This window comes from Carcharodon carcharias, chromosome 1 (genome assembly GCF_017639515.1).
Source record: "Carcharodon carcharias isolate sCarCar2 chromosome 1, sCarCar2.pri, whole genome shotgun sequence".
Taxonomy (NCBI): Eukaryota; Metazoa; Chordata; class Chondrichthyes; order Lamniformes; family Lamnidae; genus Carcharodon; species Carcharodon carcharias.
Genome location: NC_054467.1, coordinates 144,188,549 through 144,207,898, shown reverse-complemented (window position 1 = coordinate 144,207,898; position 19,350 = coordinate 144,188,549).

The following is a 19,350-nucleotide window of genomic DNA, read 5'->3' as shown; positions in this document are numbered from 1 at the left end:
CATCACAAACAATTATCACGTTGTTGTTTGTTGGAACTTTCTGTGTGTTAATTAGCTGCTGCATTTCTTACATTACACAAGTAACTACACTTCAAAAGTGTAGTGGCCCTAAGAGACATCCAGTGATCACTAAATAAAAAGATGCTTTATAAATACAAGTCTTTCTTTTTTTTTCATTCACCAAAGTTATGGCAAATGAGCAGGAGAACCTTTGGGAACCAAACCAGTTACAACAACAGCAACTTTCATTTATATAGCACCTTCAACATTGTAACATATCCTATGACACTTCACAAGAGTGTTAAAGGACAAAATTTGATGTGAGGAGACATTAGGTCAAGTGACCAAATGTTTGACTAAAGAGGTAAGTTTTAAGGAAGAGAGAGAAAGGTGGAAAGACAGGAGTTTAGGAATTTCAGATTATAGGAACCTATGCAGCTGCCAATGTGGATGCACTAAAATTGGAGGAGCGCAGGAAGGCAGGATTGGAGGAGTGCAGTGGGAGAGGGCTGGAGGAGATTCCAGAGATAAGGAGGGACAAGGTGTTGGATTTGAAAACAAGGATGAGAATTTTAAAATTGAGGCATTGCTTTACTGGGAACCAATGTGTCAGCAAATGTAGGGGTGATGGGAGAACAGAATTGGTGTGAGTTTGCATAAGCTCAAGTTTATGGGGAGTGCTGGCTTTGAGGTGGAATAGTCCAGTTTAGAAAGGCATGCAAGAGAGTTTCAGCAACAGATAGGCTGAGGCAGAGTGGACAATACCACAGGGATGGAAGTAGACAATCTAACTGATTGAAATGAAATAAAATTGGAAGCTGAGATCAAGGTCAGGAAGAATGCTGAGGTTACAAATGAACTGAGCCTGAATTTCACACTCGCCCACCAGTAAGCTTGTAGTCGGGCTGAGTGTGAAATAGCATGGGTGGGCTTCCCTCTGAGTTCCCAGCCACCCTGGCCTCTCAGCAAGTTTACACTTGGGTGGGCAAGGCCTTGGACGGGCCTGCCACACTTACCCCATTTGAGGGCCTGAAGTGGTCAATTATTGAGTGACCACTTAAAAGCCGTTTCCCGCCCAGCCTCACTTTTTAGGCTGGTGGGAGGAGCTCCTGTGTATGGGGGAAAGCCCAAAAATAATCAGGCTTAGGCCTCGGGAAGTGGCAGGGAGCCTCCATCAGAAGCTCCCTTTTAACTTCAGGCACCACCTCCCCCACCCCCCCTCACCCCCCGTTAAGGCCCAGTAACCACTGGATCTCCCAAATCCCGACCTCATCCCATGCTCACGTGATTGTCAGAGCCGTGCCCGCCATCAATTAAGAGGCCAGTTAAGCTAATTAAAAAGGCAATCGACCAAGATTTCACATTGCCTGTGCGATGAGCACTCGTCGCAGGGGCAAAACAGCAGGCGGGTAGCTAACAATTTGCAAAATCTCATCTAAGGGCAGGATAAGAGGGGTCAGCAGCATTGCCATTATGAGTACTGAGGAGTTTTGGAGATTGTTTGCAGCTGGTTGCTGATTGGTACTTGGGAGCTTCATCTCTGTTCAGGGCTTCATTATTAGCATTTCCAGGCTTCATTCCAGGACTCATTGGTGTCTCCAAGGCCCCAGGAGGATTTTGAATGTGTGCAACGTTCCAGATATCAGGCAGCCTTCTGTGACCCTGGTAATGGAGGTTGTGGTCTCTGCTGGAGGCATCTCCTCTGAAGGGGAAGAGAGGGGCAGAAGGGAGAGGAGGACAGGTGTCATAATGCAGCTTCCAAGGGAGTGACCTGTGGGAGGAGAGGCGCAGGCACAAGGGGCGCAGGGCCAGCAGGTAGTCCAAGGCAGAAGGGGCCGCAGAAGACATCACTATCCTGCACATTGAAATCACATATACATGACCATTACTGGTGTTGAGGTCCACACCAGCAGACATATAAACCAAACATAACAGTACAGAAGATCAACCGTGACCCTCTTATGCTCGTGGTGCCTTAAACTTATGTTTGCAAGTGTTACATCCTGGTGCCACACCCCCTTGCTAGCACCAGCATTGGAGACAGCTGCTGACTCTGGTATCTTATTGGTCTTAATGATCTTGACAGTCATCCTCTGGCCAGTGGAGCCTGTGCTGGCCCTGCCTGGGAGGAAGCGGCCAGTGCCACAGCTGGCATCTCCCCAGTCATCACAGCCTCATCAGATGCCATGGTCACTGGCAAAGGCGCAGAAGAGCTGCTGCCATCATCCAGAGCACCCTGAGAGGTGCCCGCAGAGACGACAAGCAGGCCGTGTGCCAACGCGAGGTCACTCTGGACCCCTCTGCTCACCATTAATGACGTGAACCTAGCTGGGACATTTGGTGCCTTATCCATCTCCCATACTGGCACTGACCACCTGACGTATTTGCCGGTGTGAGGACTTGCAGGTCCAAGCGCAACCCCAGGAACCCCTGATTCTGATCCTGGAGCTGCCTCTCCATGAGAGTCGCCACTCTCAAAGGAGGAGGCAGTGTGCTCGGCCATGAGGGTCAACACAGTGCTCATGCCCCCGCATGGACTCATCCACGATGATGACCATGGCACGCATACCCTAATAGTTCTCTGTCAGATCCACCCACACATCCCACTGGACATCCAGCATCTGCTGTCTAATAGATGACACCGGAGGGTCATCATCTGCCTTTCGACCCAGCATTGTCCTGGACCGAGCAGTCCACCTACTGCCGGCGTCCTGGGAACTCTCTGCCTCTGCCTGCACTTCAAGCGAGTGTGAAATGGCCTCACCAATGTGCATGGACAATGTAGCTGATGATCTAACAAGCACCGAGCTATTGGTATCTGCGCTGGTTCAGATGCGGGTGTGACAAAGATGCAGATGAAGCCTGGTGGTCCTCCAGCATCAGGGGTGGCCCTTCGGGGTCCAGAGAGCAAGTGTGTGCTGGCAAATCTAAAGGAGAAGAAGGACATGTCATTAGTTACAGTCTTCACACTGTCATTGTGAATGCCAGGCACCCTGGTGAGACAATGGAGATCTGCATCATGGTGCCATCGTCTTTCAACAATCAATGGGGACTCCAGGTTTAAGGCTCCTTTCAGTGAAGAGGCTACACAATCCAACACTCTCACCTCTCTGCACTGCGCTCTTACCTTCGTCTGACACCCCCCACTTCTCCACGACCTTTTGCACGGTGAGCGTGCTGGCTCTCTGGGCGTCCTGCTCGAACCTAGTCAGCAGCAGTTGGCTGGGCAGTTCTCCACCTGTCTGTGACCTCTCCAATTGGTTATGGCTCATCTTATCCTGAAAGGACAGAGAAGCTTTGATTAGCCCACCCTCTACCTGCAGCGCCATTGCAGTCTGGCCAATCCCACATGAGGAATACCTGGCAGGGCACATCCGAGTCATGGCCCTCAAGCCACAAGGCACTCAGTCCAAGCAGCCAGGGCTCACCCACTTGGCCAACTCCAAAATCATTGACAGTTGACACTCAAATTCTAACATCCCTGAGCTCCACGGTGGAGACAGCCAGCCCTTAGCACACATGCATGTCGACCCATGCCAACATGATACTCACCCTTCCTGAACGTAGTAGGTCATTGCACCTCTTCCGGCACTGCACCCATGAGCGCTGCACCACATCATGGCTACTGACCTGTGCTGCCATCTCCTCACATGCTTTCTTCGTGAGGCGTGGTGACCTCCTCCTCTAATCCCTGGGGACAAAGGTGTCCCTCCTGGCAGCCACCTCCTCCAGGATCACCAGAAGGTACTCATCAAAAAAGCAGGGGGCCAAATGCCCATGTGACCTGTCCTCCTGCCTGGTGTCTCCAGCCACACTTGATTCCATAACTTAGCTGTTGAACTTGCAGAAGAGGTGTTCTTCTGTGGCAGTCTTCAAGGGGCTGCCTATGCCATTTTTAATCCAGCTGCCGGGTCACCATTGGACCCAGCGGCCGACAGGTCCCCACTCCCGTCTGATCACTGGGGAGCCACATTTCACACTGGGTGAGCCTTAATTGTGTCTGCCAGTGTGAAATTGCATGGACCGATCATGGTTGGCAGCCGGTTTGCCGGCCAATCCTGCACCACTGATCGCGCCCAACCACCGACCTGAAAATTCTGCCCCTAGGGTTAAATGGAACTGGAGTAGGCATGAGGATGCAGAGAGAAGCAAAACAGCTTAATTTGGATTTTATGGAGAAGGGGCAATGCTCACAGTTGGCATCAGTAAGACAATATCTCGAATTATGTGTGCAGTTTTGATCTCCTTATTTAAGGAAGGATGTAAATGCATTGGAAGTGGTTCAGGGGAGGTTTACTAGGTTGATACCTGGAATGAGTGGGTTGTCTTATGGGGAAAGGTTGGACAGGCTGGGCTTGTTTCTGTTGGAGTTTAGAAGAGTAAGGGGTAACTTGATTGAAGTATATAAGATCCTGAATGGTATTGATGAGATGGAAATGGGAAGGATATTTCCTCTCGTGGCTGAGTCCAGAACTAGAGGGCACTGATTTAAAATTAGGGGGTTGCCCTTTTAGGACAGAGATGAGGAGATTTTTTTTTTCTCTCAGAGGATCATGCAATGTTGGAACTCTACCTCCAAAGGTGGTGGAGGCGGGGTAATTGAATATTTTTAAGGCTGAGGTAAATAGATTCTTGTTAGGCAATTGAATCAAAGGCATTCGGAGATAGATGAGAATGTGGAATAGAACAACCATGGTCTTATTGAATGGCGGAGCAGGCTTGAGGGGCTGAATGGCCTACTTCTCCTCCTATGTTGCATGTTCATATGTTCGAATTAGGCTGCGGTGTTAATTCCCCCTATTATGATGCCAGTTTCATTCTAACACCAGCTATAGGGGTTTTGTGGCATCTAAGAACATTGAAGACATTAAGCAGACTGAGCTGCAATCAGGTTGAGGAAATCATAGACTGGAAACCAAGGATTAAACATTGGTTATCCTTCACTTTCAAATAATTTTACAATGAGCAAAATAAAGAATGGGGCATTTCATGAGATTAAGCCGAAGCTTAAATATTATAAACAACATTTTAAAAAACATTATTTTAATTATTTTGAAAATCTATGGAAATTTTATCATGAAGAGAATGATACTCCAGCCTTCTGAAATACGTTTGTCAGGGCCAGAGAGGTTGTTCTACAATTTTTATGACTTACTACAACATTAAAAGCTCAGCTACACCTCGTTCAACAAGGGTTAGCTTGTTCAATATTTTTTATTGCAACGATAGTGCCTAAAGAATTGAAGTTTGCGTCAAGACAGTGATTCTGTCCTGATTGCATCTGTGAAGACTGCAATAGCAGAGCCCATGGAGGAGCAGGATATCACTGCTGGATTCCTAGATTTAATTGTGCACATGCTGATGTGAGAAGCTGTTGGCAGTTTTACACAGTAATGATGCTGAACCTTGACATTTTTGCCATCACTACAACTGCAAATTCTCAGCCAATATAAATATATCTCAAACAAATGAGCCACTTTGCCTTCCTCTGATATTAAGAAATTATTAATTCTGACAGCTCATATATTTTGGTTAACCAAAATTAACAACAAGGAAAATATGCATTAAGTAATGTCTGAAAGATCAAGATACTTCACCTTTGTAGAAAAAGCTATGATGACTGAGTTAACAGGCAGGGATGAGAGAGAATTTTAGCTCTTGCTCCCTTCCCTTACTGAACTGTAATTGAAAAAGAAGATGTCTGTGTTTCTTAACCCCTGACTGTCTGGCCAATTTAAGCTACAAACATCATGTTTTTTGCAGTCTTAAATAAAGGGGAGTATTTATTCACATGTTCACCCCAAAAGTCTACCTCTATGTCACTCACTTTGGACTGACACACAAACACAAACACATACATGAGAAAAAAAAAGCACAGCTAAAGAGAATAGCACGCTTTTAGAAGTCATAAACAAAAAGATAGCTCATAATTCATGAGTTTGGCTTACCTTAGGAAGAACATATGCTGCAGGCCAATTGAAGAAGGTGTTTTCATACCTGCAGGCTAGTCTAGATGGATTCAAATAGTTGGAGTCATAAAACAAGATTATTGCAGGATCCCTCCGAAGATGTGGGTTGTTCAGCAGGTCACAAAGTTAATGATTTGTAGTCTTCTTACCAGGAAGTCAGTTTTCAGCACATGTGGGTAGGCCTGGAGACTGTTAGATGTGTCAGACTATAATTCTAAGGGCATAGCTGTTGCTGCCTTTCCTGTTATGGTCTTGAAAGTTGTTGCTTACAGACTGGATGTTTTTTCTCTGGTTCTTAGGATAATACGAATCACTATTTGAAGACAGTTTTGATCACATGATCAATACTTGTCCACCCAGAATGATTGAAGCTTAAATACATTATTACACAATGGAAGATGGATGGTGACCATTCACACCTACTTATGATTGATTGGTTTATGCAGCTCCCTTTTATCAAGTTTCAAATTTGGAGTTGTGGAGCTGGACTTTTGCCAAGTTGGGATAAATTAGGAGTCTTTTAAAAATAGCAGGCAACTCCAAATTTAGGGATTACTGACCCCATTCCCAGGGTTTCCAATTTTTGTGGGTGCCTTGTAAGGTACAAGCTAGTTCAGGTCACGAGCACTAGCTTGGCTGGCTCCATTGCAAGGATAGTTATGCCCTAGTCCTCTGCAATTTTCTTGGAGTCAGGCAAGCTCTTCAGAGAGCAACTCAGGTGTCATGAACCAAGATCTGCATGAGGGGACTTTTGAAAAGTAAGTTCAAAAGGTCCTCTGAATGCCTCCATGCTGAGGTATGCCACCCCTCGCCCCCTCCAAACAAACCACATGGTCCTTTACATTCTCCATGCCAAGGTATGCCCCAAAACAACCCATATTCCCCCCATGTCTCCATGCCAAGGTATAACTGCACCCACTCCCAGGAATACATAATTCCTTGGCTGAGAACCCATAAACACATTAGCCTGTTGAAATACCTGAGCCCCAGAGAAAAGAGTGCTTGATTGACAGTTCTGGATCTCTGATAATATACTGTCAATTTCACACTGTTTATTTACACAGTATAAAGGGTTTCAGTGCTTGTAGTTTCTGTCAATGACACTTTAAAGGGTTGGGATGATTGACACTATTATTGGCCTGTAGTAAAAGGGTGTTTTTATTTAAGAAAGTGGAAAATTATCAATGACCTAAAAAACTTTTTTTTAATTACAATCCCAACTGCCACTATAGGGCTCATTGGTTCTGTAGAGTGTATTGGGGTGGGGGGGGTTGGGGGGAGTGGTGGGGGAGGGGGGGGTTCGGAAATGGGCATAAAGTGTCATAGTTTGGCATGAGTTCATAGGGGTTGTTTAGGGGGATACCTTGGTATGGAGGGCATGAGGGTTCATAGTGTAGGGAGTTGGGCATGAGAGTCTCTTTTGGAGTCTCAGTTACATTTGGAGCCATACTCTGGATGTAACAGGAATGAGCAACTATGACAAGTAGTGAGTTAAAATACCAATTTTATTGAATATTGAATTAGGATTATAATAGCAATCATAATGATATGACAATTATAGTTGATAATATATAAAAAAGAGAAAAGTAAGTAAAACGAAAAGAAAGGAGGCAGATTTTTTTAAGCACAATCAATAATCCCAATCTGATCTGTTCCATGGCAGGTCTCCAAAATGGATAACCCCAATTTAGCTTGTTCCATGACAGCAGCCTAAATTGCAAAATACTTTACCATCTCCTTGGTACACACATTACCATGTCATTGTGTAACCTAGGCACTATGTTTAGTCACTCCATTCCTGGCCCTTCCCCCCGACTTAAGCGGTGACTATTTCACTATGGCTACAGCAGCGAGTCCTCAAAGCAGCATCCCTTTAAGCCAGATTTCTGGCTCCATTTCAGCCTCCTGAAGACTGGAACAATCCTTTCTCAAATCAAGTCTCAGTCCTTACCAAATCTCCTCACAGGCATTGCAAGGACATGCAGAATTTGCAATATCCAAATTGTTTACGCATCTTTTGATGGTGTCTTACATCTCCATCCTTCTAGTGTTATGTCCATCACTCAAACTCCATCTTCTGATGACCACTCATAGGTGACCACTCCATACAAGGTTACTCATCGTCCAAGGGTCACTGAGTGCGGTAAGAGAAAGGACTTCTGATAAACAAAAGACAACTTATTTTAGTATAAAAGCAAAATACTGCGGATGCTGGAACAAAAACAAAAATAGCTGGAAAAACTCAGCAAGTTTGACAACATCTGCGGAGAGAAATACAGTTAACGTTTCGAGTCCATATGACTCTTCATCAGACTCTTCATTTGATGAAGAGTCATATGGACTCGAAACGTTAACTGTGTTCCTCTCCGCAGATGCTGTCAGATCTGCTGAGTTTTTTCAGCTATTTTTGTTTTTGAACTTATTTTAGTATTCTAGCTTGAAAAACGGAAAACAAAGATACAATCTAAGTACCAGCTATGCACGGTCAGTATGAAAAAAAAGGCCTGGAAAAACAGATCACTGCTGATTATTATTGATTAATTTATCAAAGCACAATCATAGCTGGGTTAAGATCAATGTCTACCAAATAAGATTTAATACAAAATGGCTTTAAATATTCACTATAGGCTTAGAATCAAGAGCAAAGCAGAAATAAAAATGCAAAAATACAAAATTGCAAAAATCAGTGGCTGCCAGCCGGCAGGCCTTGGGCCTCCAATAGGGATTGTTTGGAGGGCATACCTTAGCATGAGGGACCATAGGGATTTTTTAAAGAAAGGGCTGTTCAGGAAACTTCTACACTGAATAGAGTCCATGTTTTAAGTTATGAGCATGACATGCCTTTTCTGGGTATGACAATTGAAATTACAAAGACACCCTAAGAATGTTCTGGGTTGCTTGTTATTATCACGTAACCCTCCAATATGCATCTGATGACATTTATGAAGTTGCAACACATAAATTCTCATATAATTCAACATCCCAATGGCCAAATTGTTCTGATGGCTCAATTTAAAACAGATGCATTTGTGCGACAATATTTTACATCCAGAATCCTCTATAAAAAAATCAGATCAATTATTATAAATGTTGCATTGTAGGAAGCTATCAAAAAATATACATGTAGCTTGATACGTTATTATGCAGAGCAAGAGGTCATTTTTGTATGCCTTTGCCTGACTTTAGCAGGGCAGTAACAACCTCAAACTAGAGTCAGAAACCTTACAGTTTTGATAACAGTAGGACCTACTGCCAGATGTCCAAGGTGTTCATCTGCTTCAGGAAAGACTCCTTTCAATATGGAAAATGGGGTTCTATGATGTAAACAACAGGCTGACTTCCACAGTCTATTCAGATCTTACATTGTGCAGAACATTATAAGATTAGGCCTGTCAAAGGCAAGAATTAAATTATTTTTGAATGCCACAGAGCAGCAGGAGCAATCTGGCTGGTTGCTGCACTAGGCCTGCAGCCTCTGCAATCATGAGTCCAACCCAAAACTGTTGGGCTGATTTTGAGGCCGCAATCCAGTGAACTGCACCAGGGCACCTGTTGGGCACCCACGGCTGTTCTCCCATGGTTCATTGGCAGCATTAAACTACTTGAAAAGAAATACATGTCAAAAAGGATCTGAAATTCCAGTGCCAGGGAAAATGCAGGGTGGATGGATCACTTGCCAAGAAGCTGGAATATTGGGTGGAACTCAGAATTACCTGGCAGTAGTCCCTGGGGCATCAGCAGCCAATGATTAGCAGACCCTCCATGCTGTAGGTCTTGACCCATTCCAACATTATGGGCTGGACTTTCGGTTCCTGTTGGGCCTGGGATCAGAGGTGGACAGAACCTGAAAATATTCCCACTCCCTAGTGTGCCTGTTCCCTGACACTATTCTGCCTCTGTGCCATTTTTACAGAGGCAGGTCTGGAGGCACTGCAGGCTTAGACACACACACATGGTTGCCATCACAGCTTGTTAAGAGCTGACTGAGGCCAATTACAGTTCAACTGGAATAGAAACAGAAATGCTCAAAAGGACTGGCAGCATCTGTGGAGAGAGAAACAGAGATAAGTTTGCAAGTCAAATATGACTCTTCTTCAGAGCTGAGGAAGGTGGGTTTTATACTTTTGAAAGAGGGGGAGGGAGAAAGAAGAACAAAAGGGAAAGGGTAGAGGGCAGATGAGATTAAGTGACAAAGATGGCATGGAACAAAAGGCAAAGGAATTGGTCATGGTTTTAGTAAAGAGAACAAGGGCAGAATTGTGTGGCGGTGACAGGGCTCTTGGCCCATTGCACCTTGTGCCACTCAGGCAGTGGGCCTTCCCTGGGATCAAGGACCACGGGCACAGAAGGCCTGCCCACCAAGAGCTGCCAGCCAACCTTCTTTACTCAGCAGCACCATCAGGAAGATGGTGCCTGCTTCCAGTATGACACGCACCCAAGCCCTCGGATCGAGGAGCAATCCAGGCACAGATGAGTGATGGCGGGAAGGAGATCATGATAAGGGGATCCCAAGGAAAGGGAGAAGCCAGCAAGAGCAGGGGGTGGCTCCTTACATGCTCCCCACTTCCCAATGCCAGGTCCCTTGATGAGGCACTGAGTGGCTTTGAAAAAGGAACCCCTCCACCAACCCACACTGTCCAAGGAGCCCACAAGCAAATCTGCCAGCATTTGCTATTGTGCTCCCCTCCTGCCACTGGGTTAATACCAGTGGAGGTGGGATGAGGTTCTTAAGTGGGCATTATTCACCTACTTAAGGGCCTCAATTCTTGGCAGGCAGCCTTCTCACCCTGGACTTAATCAGAGTAGAGGCAGGAAGGCAGCAGGGCATCCATCCACTACACTCCTACCTGATTAAATTCCCCTGCCACAAAACACACCTTGGGGGAGGGTACAGGATTCTACCCAAAGCATTTGTCCAGACTGAGTGTGAATTGTAGAATAATGAACATCTCACTATGAAAGCAAAAACATGAAAAACAAGATTCAGACTGGCACATGGCAAAAAAAAAAACAGAAACAAAATGGGGGACAGAATTCATAGTCTGAAATTGTTGAACTCAATGTTGAGTGCAGAAGGCTGTAAATTGTGCCTAATGGGGAGATGAGTGGCCGTTTCTCGAGCTTGCATCAAACTTCACTAGAAAAGCAGGCCAAGGACAGAAATGTGAGCATGAGAGCAATGTAGTGAATTAAAATGACAAGCAAACAGAAGCTTGGATCATGCTTGCAGCTTGAGCAGAGATGTTCTGCAAAGCATTCAACCAGTCTGCATCTGGTCTCCCCACTGTAGAGGAGACCGCATTGTGAGCAGCGAATACAGTTTACTAAATTGAAAGAAGTACAACTAAATCACTGCTTCACCTGGAAGGAGTGTTTGGGGCCTTGGACAGGAAGGAAGGCGGGTGTAAATAGGGAGATGTTACAACTCCTGTGATTGCGTGGGAAGGTGCCATAGGAAGGTGTTGGGGTGACTGAGAAGTGGACCAGGGTGTCACGAAGGGAATGGTCCCTGGAATTTTCCAGTTGGCCTTCAAGTTCCTGCAGGAGACAAGGTCCAGTGTAGTTGCCCTGAGGTGGCCTCCTGGCAGCAGACCTTGGAGGCCTTCCTAGTGCAGGAGTGGCCACAGGTCACCCTGTAAAGTGGATTCCCATCTCCCTCTCATCACACACACACACACACACACACACCCTCCCCGCCGCCCCCCCCACCGCCCCAATAGTGATAGCCTGGTTCCAAATGCTATTTTAAAATCTAGATTTTAAAAAAAGCTGGAGAGAGGGTGCCACTATCATAAAACAGCCTCTCTCTTCTTCACCTTCTATTGTAGACTGCTGTTTCTTTAATGCTGGAAGGTCTCTGATTGGCCGTCAAACTTCAACAGCCTGCCCGCCATCCTTAATTAAACAGCAAACCTGTCTCCATGCCAATTAAGGGCCAACCCTGTGAAAATCACCTTGTCAATCTATCATTATCCTTATCCTTTTGTTCGTTCATGGGATGTGAGTGTCTCTGGTTGGGCCAACATTTATATTCCATCCTTAATTGCCCTTGAGAAGGTGGTGGTGAGCCACCTTCTTCAACTGCTGCAGTCCGTGTGGTGTAGGTACACCCAGTACTTTTAGGGAGGGAGCTCCAGGTCTTTGAACCAGTGACAATGAAGGAACATTGTATAGTGCCAAGTGTAATTAGGAAGGAAACTTGAATGAATACATACAAGATATTCATTTAAAGCCTGTGTTTTATCTTTTTTGAGGGCTTATTCAGTCTAACCTTAGTGAAAAAAGGAGATTGGTTTGGCTGCACTTTACATTCCGACAGACAGCATGCAGGGTAAATATTTCCTGTTATGATTCCTGGGTCTTGGTTTCATTAACCAGTATAGTAAATCATGGGAGACATAAGACCATTTATGCAAGCAACTGATGATACTTAACCTGAGGGATACTTAATATTTTTTTGTGTGGGGTTATTTACCTACTGGTGTTGCTTTCAAGTGGTGCTATTTATTTGCATAAGAACCCCGAAAACCGATGAGCTAGTGGTCATTTCCAATGTATTGGTGGGATTCCTGACAGCAAGAGGGATCCCACATTGACCTTGAGGGAGCTGCCAACACCAGTGCTGTGGTGAGACTGCCATTACGGTACCCCAAAATGTAGGAATGGATTTAAAGGGACAGAAAAGCCTGCAAGATGGAAGCAGCTCTGCAGAAATTGAGGCCTACACTTGTACATATCTGGAGATAAGGCTGGAGGGAGTGGAGGTTACTTCAAAGCCCTTTCTTGCTACAGAGTTGTTGCTATCGCTTAGCATCTCTGGAAAGTAGCCCTAACATGGGTGGATAGGTGGCGTCTAGGGAAAAAGTGACCAGTGGCTGTCCTGCCAGAGCTACGGGGAAGGTAATGGAGGTCGGGCAATGAGATGGTGGTAGATCTCCTGTGAAGCACCCTGAGATGTTTTACTAATTAAATGTGCTATATAAAAGCAAATATCGTTGAATTTTCTATCATGCCAGACTTAAGGAGAGACTTTGGAAGAGATGCATCACACTGTATTACAATTCAATTGAATGTTGTCAGTAATATGTCAACATTTCACGGTCAGTTTTCAAAGTAAAAGGCAAGTAAGAAATCAGGTTTCAAATCTTGACTTGATTCCTTTGATATGTATGATATGAAGTAATTGCCACCAGTTTAACATCTTTCCATTTCTGTAGGCCATTGCATTGTACCTAATATTCTAGATAGCACTTTGGTGTCATCAATCACCCTATATACCTTCCCATCCCCCAGTGGCTGCACTAATACTGTAAGGTGCACACCACCGACATGCAAACAAGTCTGACCCTCAAAGGTCCACCAGGGTCAGTGCTCATTGAGGCCGGCATATATCCCATAGGGGGTGCGTGATTATGCCACTGGGATTTCAGTGGGTGTTCTCCCAGCCTCCCACTGTAACATTGTTCCTCCATGATCTTGTACTAAAGTTGAAATGTTGCAGAAAGCCTCTTCAGCTTTGTTTAGGATTGTGGCACACTTTGGACCCTTTCTCAATGCCATACTTGGAATTTTATCACAGTTGCTCCCACTCTGCTGCCATAAATTTGCCCTAGGTGTAGCTGAAACTGCATTTCTGCATGTACAAAGAGTTTCTGCTGTATTCCTGCCATTATGTTGGCTAGAACTTTATGTCCTGCGGGCATGCACCCGACACGATTGGGCGTAAAATAGCACACAATGATGTTAGGTAAGCACCCCAGTGAGCACTCGCATGATATTTCAGTCAGTGGGTGCGCACAAGAGTCGGCAGCACACCCACCAACAATTAAGAGGCCTATTAAGGCCATTCAAGTTTCAATTACTGGTGATTTTCTGCTGCTGGCCTAAGGTTATGGTTGGCGGGTGGGCGAATTGGCCAGGCGGCCTTTGGATTTTTGAGGAAACCTCATCCAAGGGCGGGATGAGGTTTCCAATATCAATTAAAAAATAAATTAAAATGTTTGGGCAGAATTTTTATTATCTATATGTTTAGTTAAGTGAGTCCAATATGTGGACATTTTGTCCTGCATTTTTACATCCTTATTTATTTGTTTTAAACTCTCCAGCTCCCTGAGGCAGCTCTCTGCCTTCAGGGAGCATTCATTGCGCACTCCCCCACGCCCACGCTGACTTCAGTGCTTGCCCTCCCCCCGCCCCCACCCCAGCAGCGCTGAGCCTTTCAGCAAGCCTTTCACACTGGCTGGCTGTTAATTGGTCAGCCAGCATGAAATCGCGGCCGAGGGGCCCAAAGCGGGCAGCAGGCCGTTTCTTGGCCACTCCCAGGCCTACCCACCATGCCTGCCTGACGACCTAAAAATCCTGCCCGTTGTGTGGAAAAGTGGGAGGGGTTAGGCAGAAACTTCAGAAATCCTATGGCTATTTGATCGGTTGATTTTTTGCTTGGTGGATTTCTTGTGGATTTTAATTCTGCGCGTTAAGCAAATGCAAGTGGTATTTGAGTCAGTTACAGTTGTCTGCTTAACAAATAATGCTTTTTGCTACATTTTATATTAAAATGAGATTTGAGCCAATCACTTTTTATTGTCTTATGAGCAACTTTTGAGCTTTGTGTTTGAGATGTGACAGATGCTTGAGGTGAGTTGGGTGTGCACCAGATGATAAACTTAATTATAGAAATATTTGTTGTGTGCTTAGAGCAGCTCTAAACAGATGATTAATCCAGCAGTATTTTGATATGACATTTCATCACTCTACTTATTTCTATTTTTTTGTTTTGCAAAGACACAGATGCAAGGAATGTTTGTTCATGATGTGTTGTTTAATACATTACAAGAGTTGAATACCTGCTCTGTATCCTGCAAATGCATATTCTGCTGCTGGATGAAATTTATGCTTGACATATTTTCTTCTCCTTCAAAAAAATATAATTAATTGTATAGTCAAGCTGATGTGAAAATGAATTGCAATCGTTAATGAAAAAATGCATAAAAGCAATATGTGTTGGCAGAGTATTGCATGGAATTTAATGTACTTAACTGATCTGACAAAGAATGGAAATCACAGTTGATAATTTTTGTCAGATCATAGTAAGACCTTTGAATTGCTGCAATCGTAGTATATAGCATTATACCTCAGTAAAATACATCTAAAACAAGTTTCTGAAGGCTTTGTTAAAGTTGGGTACATTTCAAATACAGAAGAACACTATCCTCACTATCTATGGGCAAAGAATCTAGGTTTCTAAGACTCACAGTCCCATTAATTCAGGGAATAGTATTTCCATGTGGGTTCTCAATCTCCTGCAAATACTAGCAAAGTATTGGCAAAAAACCCAGAGAAAGAATGCAAATGACTGAGGTTTCTGCCAAAGCTATGATGGAATATTGAGAAAACTCCCACCGAAATTCCTACTGCAAATAATTTGTTTTCTTTTCTTCAGCCACCACCAACTTCTCAAGGGCAATTAGGGATAGGCAATAAATGCTGGCCTTACCAGGGACACCAACATCCCAAGAACAAATAAAAAGACATTAAAAAATGGCATTTGTAACTCCAATGAATAAATCTTGCATAGTAAAAATTCAACAGTGGTTGGTGCTATCACACAATCCCGTGATATTTCATTCTGCAGGCGCACACCAGAGTTGTCTGCGAGCCCGCCAATATGTAAATGGCCTATTAAGGCTATTAAGGATCTAATTAAAGTTATTCTAAATGCTGCCCATCCAACCTTAAGGTTGGCAGGCAGGCGAAAAAGGTTTTTTAGGAAACCTCATCCACGAACTGGATGAAGTTTCTTGAAGTGTTTATTAAATAAATAAAAAAGTTTCATAAATATAAAAACATGTCCCAACTCACATGAGGGAGTATGTTTAAATAAATTTTTAAACCTTTTATTTAGTAATTTTAATATTGATTCAATTTGCTTAAGGCAGCTCTGTGCCTCAATGAGATTGAAGCGCTCTTTCGCGTGCATGTACGAAAGATCGCTGGCCCCAACTCTCCCTCCTCCCCCCTGCCCGCACAGGTAGTGCTGAGCGCTACCAGTTGCGTCTTATGCTGGGCGGGCCTTAATTGGCCCACCCGCATAAAATGGCAGCGTGGAGCCGATCGTGGGTGGCGATCGGCTCTGCTCCCACTTTCACCTGTTCCCGCTGAGTCTGCCCACCATATGAAAAATTCTGCCCTCAGTAAATTTGAGGTCATCCAAAAGCTCTTGTCGTAACTGGCAGCAAGCCCCATTCCCCTTTCACCCCTTGTGCTCACTGACTTACATTGGCTCCCAGTCAAGTAACGACTTGACTTTAAAATTCCCATGCTTGCTTTCAAATTCCCCCATGGCCTTTCCCCCTCCTGAACTCTGTAATCTCTTCCAGCCCCATAACTCTCCAAGATACCTGCGCTCCTCTAATTCTGGCCTCTTCGGCATCCCTGACTTTAATTTCACCACCTCTGGTGGCTGTGCCTTCAGTTGCCTGGGCCCCACACTTTGGAATATCCTCTCCATAACTATCCGCCTCTCTACCTCAGTCTCCTCCTTTAAGATACTCTTTGAAACCTGTGTCTTTGATTCTGTGTTTTGGTCATCTGAGCTAATACCTCCTGATGTCAAACTTTGTTTTATAATGCTTCTGTGAAGAACCTTGGGACATTTTATTACATTAAAAACACTATACAAATATAAATTGTTGTTGTTGACAGTTTCCCCAGCCAGAAGTCAGCCTGATTACCAGAGTAGGCCAGAGGAGCAGGTAGGCCTGATCCATCTAGGGATGGGTGTAATCCCAACAGGGGTTCTGATTGGGTTCTGAAGGTGGATTTTTGTTCCTATTTCCAGATGGTGCCAGCAACCTTAAAAAAGCAGTGTGAGGGGTTCCTAACCCAGCCCCCATCCCACTCTGCTGAGTAAAGCCAGAAACAAATATGAGGCCAGGACTTCTGAATCCATACTCCGGCCATCATTTTCTTTTCCTGCCTGACTCCATGCAGTTCCAAATTGGGACCACAAAATCCAGTCCATGATGTTCAGTCATCAGAGCAGTTATGGTGAATTTAAACATGACACTAGTTTCATGACAACTTTCAGGTTAGTAGGCATTAAGATGCAGGCTAAGATAATTGCACACTAACTGCACATTAATTGAAAAAATGTTTTTCCTGTTCATGAAATTGAGGAAGAGATGATATGGATGAGATGACTTATTGAAGTTTAACCACTGCAAATGTTAAATTGATTACAGCTATCTAATGTTCTAATTATTTCTTCTTGAACAGAGGTGTTCCAAACCTCCAGTCCTCTTGCACAATTTCCATTTCCAAGAAAATTTGAGAGATTATGAGTGTCCCTATTATTTCCTTTATAGCTTCCCACAGCAGTTTAAGATGCATGTAAACTGGTCTCAATATTCAAGGAAACTGAACTCTTTCAACTGTTCCATCATGCATTTAGTTCCTTTTCTTATGACATGCATAGTAGCTAGCATTTGACACAGGCAGTAATCCTGAAGTAACTATCCTTGAAGTCCCGCTTGTTATCCATTTGTAAACTGTCTCTTTGCAGGACCACAATTCCTTTTCTTGCTATGTCATTTGCTTAGTCATGTTGGCTTCTATCCTCCTTACTTGTAGGGGAGAATTTTTAGCTCATCTGGCAGGCGTGCACCTGACCCGACCGAGCGTAAAATGACGCGCAATGACATTGGGCGAACGTCCCGACGTCATTGCGCACTCACACGATATTTCAGTCGGCGGGCGCCCGCCAACAATTAAAAACACAAGGCCATTAAAAAGGTAATTGAAAGAAATATTTCGCTGCCCATCCAACATTATGATTCGTAGGCAGGCGAAAAGGCCAAGCGGCCTTTGCACTTTTTAGGAAAACTCATCCACAGGCTGGATGAGTTTCCAACAGCAAATAAAATAAAGTAAAAAATTTTTAATTTACAACATGTTCCTGCTCATGTGACGGAGTCACACGAGGGGACACGTTTTATAATATTTTAGATATCTTTATTTTTTAATCTCCTCAGGGAGATTTTCCAGAGCGCACTTGTGCACCTAACCCCTCCCAACCACACACACACACACACACACACACACACACAGGCAGCGTTGAGCGCTGCCACTCGCGTTTCATGCTGAGCGGCCTTAATTGGCAAACAAGTATGAAGTTGCGGTCTGGCCCCAATCGCAGGTGGCGGTCAGCTTCCCGACCGCCCCCACCCAGCCCCACTGAGCCCGCCTGACAAGGGAAAAATCCTCTCTGTAAATTCAGCATGTCGTTAAAGAACTTGATAAATATCAATCCACCAAAGAGCTTTGGCTGTGCAATACTGCCATCTCTCAAGACAGTAACACATGCCAGGCTTAGAGCCATCCTCCTCATAGCACTACACCAGTAGAACATAGGAGGCAACATTGTGCAGCAAGTTCAGTCCCTCGAGGTTGCTTAGAGCATGAGCAGCCACTCATTCCTCTGATCCTGACCCTCAGGTGGCACCTTGAAGAATCATTAGAATTGGTGCTCGTAGGAATGCTGTTCCTGACAAACCTTAACTGTGGCTAGGGTCCAAAATTTCCCTCACTGAATGGCATAAATGATGCAGATTGAGCTTTTACAATCCAGCAGCTCTCATGGATATTTTCTGGTGTTGGTCCACTAGCTATCAGGTTTATTGAATTCAAATTCAAAGATTGACTTTGTTGTATTTGAACACATGCAGTTCGAGTTCTGGTCCTGTACCCTTATCACTAGCCTACTATTCCCAACCAATTTGGGAGGCATTGCCTTTGGGGAGGAACAAAACAAAGCATGTACAACTCTTAATTCCTCGAGGCCTTGCTATGGGCCCATTACCAAACTAGAGAATCGTTATGAACAGGAGTGGGATTAATTTAAACAGCAATAATTTCTCCTCCTCACCAACCGTCCGTAAACAGAAAAGTGTTTTGGTTTCTTTCCCTTTTTATAAGTGGTGGCATATTTTCCAACCCTTCGGCTTTGGTGTGATCCAATTTTCTATTAATACCCCCACAATAAACTTAAGATAGGATGAACTTAGAGGGTTAGTTTATTTGCACAAACTTAACATGTGAAAGTAGGGTTTGCAATGTCACTTTTGTATTCAGATGGTAAAGAGCTCTAGAGAAAACAAACATTTACAGTACAGAGACCACAGAGAAAAGAAATATTGTTTCACGTGTCTTCCAAAGTCCAGAATCAAAGTCCAATGAAATTGATGTGTTGAAAACCATTGCTGGATAATTCAGTTTTCCAGCGCTGATGACTTCACACAATGAAGTAGGCATGCAGAGGTGAATCAGTCTTGTAGACGATGGTACAGGCTTGCAGCAGAAACAGGGTAGATGGGGCCAGGTGTCC